This window comes from Macaca fascicularis, chromosome 19 (assembly GCF_037993035.2).
Source record: "Macaca fascicularis isolate 582-1 chromosome 19, T2T-MFA8v1.1".
Lineage (NCBI taxonomy): Eukaryota > Metazoa > Chordata > Mammalia > Primates > Cercopithecidae > Macaca > Macaca fascicularis.
Window position 1 is genome coordinate 54,800,940 of NC_088393.1, and position 6,037 is coordinate 54,806,976.

The 6,037-nt window shown below is 48.1% G+C and overlaps 1 non-coding gene and 1 pseudogene across 1 annotated transcript; one reads left to right on the forward strand and one right to left on the reverse strand.

Moving 5' to 3' along the window:
- Positions 1-219: 219 nt before the first annotated feature.
- LOC123570409 (U6 spliceosomal RNA) lies at positions 220-326 on the reverse strand. The gene has a single exon (XR_006694591.1). It is a non-coding gene; the product is annotated as a U6 spliceosomal RNA (small nuclear RNA).
- A 3,900-nt stretch (positions 327-4,226) lies between these two features.
- LOC123570378 (heterogeneous nuclear ribonucleoprotein M pseudogene) lies at positions 4,227-5,492 on the forward strand (annotated as a pseudogene).
- Positions 5,493-6,037: the final 545 nt, after the last annotated feature.

Here is a 6,037-nt window from a genome sequence, read left to right on the forward strand (position 1 = left end):
CCAAGGGCCAATTTATGATGATGATTATTATTTTGAGATGGATTCTCACTCTGTCGCCCAGTCTGGAGTGCAGTGGCGCAATCTCGGCTCACTGCAACCTCTGCCTCCCAGGTTCAAGCAATTCTTGTGTCTCAGCCTCCCAAGTAACTGGGATTACAGGCATACACCAATCATGCCTGGCTAGTTTTTGTGTGTGTATATATATATATATATATTTTTTTTAATATGGAATGCTTCATGAATTTGCGTGTCATCCTTGTGCAGGGGCCATGCTAATCTTCTCTGTGTCGTTCCAATTTTAGTATATGTGCTGCCGAAGTGCGCACGATTTTTGTAGTTTTTGTAGAGATGGGGTCTCTCCACGTTGGCCAAGCTGGTCTCAAACTCGTGACCTCAAATGGTCCACCCGCCTCAGCCTCCCAAAGTGCTGGGATTGCAGGTATGAGCCACCGCCCCCGGCCCAAGTGCCAATTAAAAAACAAAACACTTTACTATTATTTTTATTTAAGTAACAAGGTCTCACTCTGTCACCCAGACTGGAGTGTGGTGCTGAGATCACAGCTCACTGCAGCCTCTAACTCCTGAGCTCTAGTCATCCTCCCATCTCAGCGTCCTGAGTAGCTGGGAGTACAGGTGTGCACCACCAATACATATAGATAGATGCTAGGTAGGTAGGTAGATAGATAGATAGATAGATAGATAGATAGATTTGTTTGTTTGTGATGGAGTCTCGCTCTGTCACCCAGGCTGGAGTGCAGTGGTGCCATCTCGGCTCACGGCAACCTCCACTTCCCAGGTTCAAGCGATTCTCCTGCCTCAGCCTCTTGAGCAGCTGGGACTACAGGCACATGCCACCACACCCAGCTAATTTTTGTATTTTTAGTAGAGACAGGGTTTCACCGGAAAAAAAAAAAAAAAAACTTCTTTTTTTTTTTTTTTTTTTTTTGAGACGGAGTCTCTCTCTGTCGCCCAGGCTGGAGTGCAGTGGCACGATCTCAGCTCACTGCAAGCTCCACCTCCTGGGTTCACACCATTCTCCTGCCTCAGCCTCCCGAGTAGCTGGGACTACAGATGCCCGCCACCATGCTTGGCTACTTTTTTGCCTTTTTAGTAGAGACGGGGTTTCACCGTGTTAGCCAGGGTGGTCTTGATCTCCTGACCTCGTGATCCGCCCGCCTCAGTTTCTCAAAGTGCTGGGATTAGAGGTGTGAGCCATAGCGCCCGGCCAAAACTTATTTGCTTTATATTTTCGCTTTCCCCTGGACCTGCCAGCCTGATTCCTTTTCCCTAATTAGGAGTCCACAACTAATGCTTATTGAACATTTACTATAGCCTAGAGGTACAGCTTCTCAGCACACCAATGGGTCCTATTAGTATCCTCATTTTATAGCTGAGTAAACAGAGGTACAGACAGGTGGTGTGACTTGGCCAAGGTCTCACAGCTTAATTGATAGAGCCACATATTTTGCTTTCTCTTTTTTATTATTATTTAAAATTTTTATTTATTTTTTTTTTTTAGAGACAAGATCTTGTTCTGTCGCCCAGGCTGGGATGAAGTGGCATGATCACAGTTCACTGCAACCTTGAACTCCTGGGCTCAAGCAATTCTCCCGCCTCGGCCTCCTGAGTAGCTGTAATCCCAGCACTTTGGGAGGCTAAAGAGGGTGGATTGCTTGAGCCCAGCAGTTTGAGAACAGCCGGGGCAACATGACGAAACCCCATCTCTACAAAAAATATAGTAACTGTATACCAGCTACTCGGGAGGCTGAGCCTGGGAGGTCAATGCTGTAGTGAGCTGTGATCGCAACACTATACTTCAGCCTAGATGCAGGAGTGAGACCCTGTCTCAAAACACACACACACACACACACACACACACACACACAGCCTGACAGAGGCATGCACTATTGAAGGTGCTAACATGGAAGAGAACAACAGTGAAAGGCCAGGCGCTGGGCCTCATGGTAGCACTCAAACTCCGGGAGCCAGCCATGCCTGAAGCCAGCCCATCGATTCCTGATGTCGCTGAAGAGTTACAATCAGGTTTTCAGCCACTCGAAACAGAAAGAGACCAAACTTACCCAGGGGAGGGACGAATGGATTCAGCCTGCTGATATGGCAGTGGGAAGTAGGGTTCATGGAAAGGGGAAAGGTGGGACCGTGCAAGAGTGAGTGGGAACACGACCCATTCCAGGGGACAGACAGCAGATCATCGGGGTGGCTGTCATGCAAAATTTATAAGGGGTCATGGTGAGGTCATGGTGCCACCTTTCAGTTGCAAGAGAAAGGGAGAAGCCATGACTATTGTGAAAGAAAAATAGAATCTCAGGACCCCAAATTCACTAGGCCAAAGGGAAAGTTAAGCTGGGAAACTGAGGCATCAGTCCAGTCTTCCTTTTGTTCCAGATTGCTGTAATTTTCCAACCCCGTATCATAGCTTAATTAATTAATTATTTTTTTTTGAGACAGAGTCTTGCTCTGTTGCCCAGGCTAGAGTGCAGTGGCACGATCTTGGCTCACCGCAACCTCCGCCTCTCGGGTTCAAGTGATTCTCCTGCCTCAGCCTCCCAAGTAGCTGGGACTACAGGCACGTGCCACCACACCCCGCTAATTTTTTGTATTTTTAGTAGAGACGGGGTTTCACTGTGTTAGCCACGATGGTCTCAATCTCCTGACCTTGTAATTCACCCACCTCGGCCTCCCAAAGTGCTAAGATTACAGGCGTGAGCCACCACGCCTGCCCATTTTAAAATTTAATTTACTTTATTATTTTTTTTTAGATGGAGTCTCATTCTGTTGCCCAGGCTGGAGTACAGTGGTGAGATCTCAGCTCACCACAATCTCCACCTCCTGAGTTCTTGAGATTCTTGAGCCTCAGCCTCCCAAGTAGCTGGGATTACAGGTGCCTGCCACCACACCCAGTTAATTTTTGTATTTTTAGTAGAGACGGGATTTCGCCATGTTGGTCAGGCTGTTCTTGAACTCCTGACCTCAGGTGATCCACCCGCCTCTGCCTCCCAAAGTGCTGGGATTACAGGTGTGAGCCACTGCGCCCAGCCAACACCGGATTATATCATGAAGGGAGAATCCAAAGGCTTCACGCAGGATCGGTGAGGACCACTGAAGGGTCTAAGCAGCGGAGTGACACAATCAAGTTTGTGTTGTTAGAAGCTTCTGCACTCTGACACATTTGCTGGTGGGTGTGGAAGTTAGTACAGCCTCCCTGGAAAGTCATTAGGCAAAAGGCCTTAATCTTAGATCTTCCCACACCCTTTGACACAGCAGTTCTTCTCTGAGGGATTTATTCCACGGCTATTGTCTTGCATGCGAAAAATCACCACAGCCCTGCTTGCAGTAGCAAAAGACTAGAAGCAAACTAAGTACATATCAGGAAGAAACTAGCAAAATATGTTATGGCCCATTCATGTTATGGAACACTAGGCAGCTGTAGAAAAGAATGAGCCACATCTACAGGCATCGTACTGGCATGCTGGTAAATATTTGACCAGGCCGGGCATGATGTACTTGCAGCATTTTGGGGGGCTGAGGTGGGAGGATGGCTTGAGCCCAGGAGTTTGAGACCAGCCTGGGCAACATAGCAAGACCCCTGTCTCTACAAAAAATACAAAAATTTGGCTGGGTGTGGTGGCTCACGCCTGTCATCCCAACACTTTGGGAGGCCGAGGTGGGCAGATCACCTGAGGCCAGGAGTTCAAGACCAGCCTGGCCAATGTGGCAAAACGCTGTCTCTAGTAAAAATATAAAACTTAGCCAGGTGTGGTGGTACGTGCCTGTAATCTGAGCTGTTTGGGAGGCTGCAGCATGAAAATCGCTTGCATCCAAGAGGTGAAGGTTGCAATGAGCCAAGATCACACCATTGCACTTCAACCTGGGTGACAGAGCTAGACTCCGTCTCAAAGAAAATACAAAAATTAGCTGGGTGTGGTGGCACATGCCTATAGTCTCAGCTACTCAGGAGGCTGAAGTGAGAGGATCGCTTGAGCCCAGGAGGTCAAGGTTGCAGTAAACTCTGATTGCACCACTGCACTCCAGCCTGAGTAACAGAGCAAAACCATCCATATATATATATATGATATATATATAATATATACTATATATAATATACATATAATATATATAATATATTATATATAATATATATTTTATATATATCATATATATATATAATTTTTTTTGAGGTGGAGTCTTGCTCTGTTGCCCAGGCTGTTGCCCAGGCTCTGTTGCCCAGGCAGTGTAGTGGCACAATCTCGGCTCACTGCAAGCTCTGCCTCCCGGGTTCACGCCTTCTCCTGCCTCAGCCTCCCGAGTAGCTGGGACTACAAGTACCCGCCACCATGCCTGGCTAATTTTTTGTATTTTTAGTAGAGATGGGGTTTCACCGTGTTAGCCAGGATGGTCTCAATCTCCTGACCTTGTGATCTGCCCACTTTGGCCTCCCGAAGGGCTGAGATTACAGGCATGAGCCACTGAGCCCAGCCAATTTACTCTTAAGGAAAAAGGTGCATCAGCCTAGGCAATATAATGCGATACTGTCTGCAAAAAAAAATTTTTTTTTTTCTTGAGACAGAGTCTCATTCTGTCTCCAGGCTGGAGTGCAGTGGTGCAATCTTGGCTCACTGAAACCTCCGCCTGCTCGGTTCAAGCTATTCTCCTGCCTCAACCTCCGGAGTAGCTGGGATTACAAGCATGCACCACCACGCCCAGCTAATTTTTGTATTTTTTTTTTTAGTAGAAACGGGGTTTCACCAAGTTGGCCAGCATGGTCTCGATCTCTTGACCTTGTGATCCGCCCGCCTCTGCCTCCCAAAGTGCTGGGATTACAGGCGTGAGCCACCGTGCCGGCAAAAGTTTTTAATAAATTATCCAGGTGTCATGGACTCTAGCCTCAAGTGCATGGCCGCTGCCATTGACTGTGTGGGCCAGACCATGGAGCATATGCGCTCGAGCGTGGAGCACATTCACCCTGCCATTGAACGCATGGGCCTGAACATGGAGCATATGGTGCTTGCAGGCATGGAGGCTGGCTTGGGGCACATGGGCCCCATGACGGATCACATGGTCACTGGCCTAGAGCACATGGGCGCCAAGAGCCTCGCGTGCATGGGTCTGGCCATGGGTGGTAGTGGCAATGCCAGCTTTGACTGTGCCATCAATATGGAGTGTAACAACTTTGGAAGCTTTGCAGGTTCCTTTGGCAGAGCAGGAGACCATGCTCCTGGGAGTGGCCAGGAAGGCATACCAGATATTTGTAAGAAATCTCCCATTCAGTTTTACATGGAAGATGCTAAAGGACAAATTCAACCAGTGTGGCCACGTGCTGCACACTGACATCAAAATGGAGAACCGGCAGTCCAAGGGGTGCAGTGTGGTTAAGTTCGGATAGCCAGAGGTGGCTGAGAGAGTCCGCCAGATGATGAACGGCATGAAGCTGAGTGGCCAAGATTGATGTTCGAAGAAATAGAAATGGTTAAGCAGTTGCCTTTTTGAAACATCAATACCAGACCTCTGAATTTGTATTGTTTTTTTTTTTTTTGAGACAGGGTTTCATTCTTGTTGCCCAGGTTGGACTGCAATGGTGCGATCTCAGCGCTCCGCAACCTCCGCCTCCCGGGTTCAAGCGCTACTCCTGCCTCAGCCTCCTGAGTAGCTGGGATTACAGGTATGCTACCACACCTGGCTAATTTTGTATTTTTAGTAGAGACAGAGTTTCTCCGGGTTGGTCAGGCTGGTCTTGAACTCTTGACCTCAGGTGATCCGCCCGCCTCGGTCTCCCAAAATGCTGGGATTACAGGAATGAGCCACTGCACCCGGCCCTCTTGCTAACCATTTTATTTTTTCCTTCTTTTTTTTTCAGACACGGTCTCACTCTGTTGCCCAGGCTGGAGTATAGTGGTGCAATCTCAGCTTATTGCAACCTCTGCCTCCTAGGTTCAAGCGATTCTTGTGCCTCAGCCTCCCAAGTAGCTGGGACCACAGGCATGTGCCCCCACACCTGGCTAATTTTTGCATTTTTAGT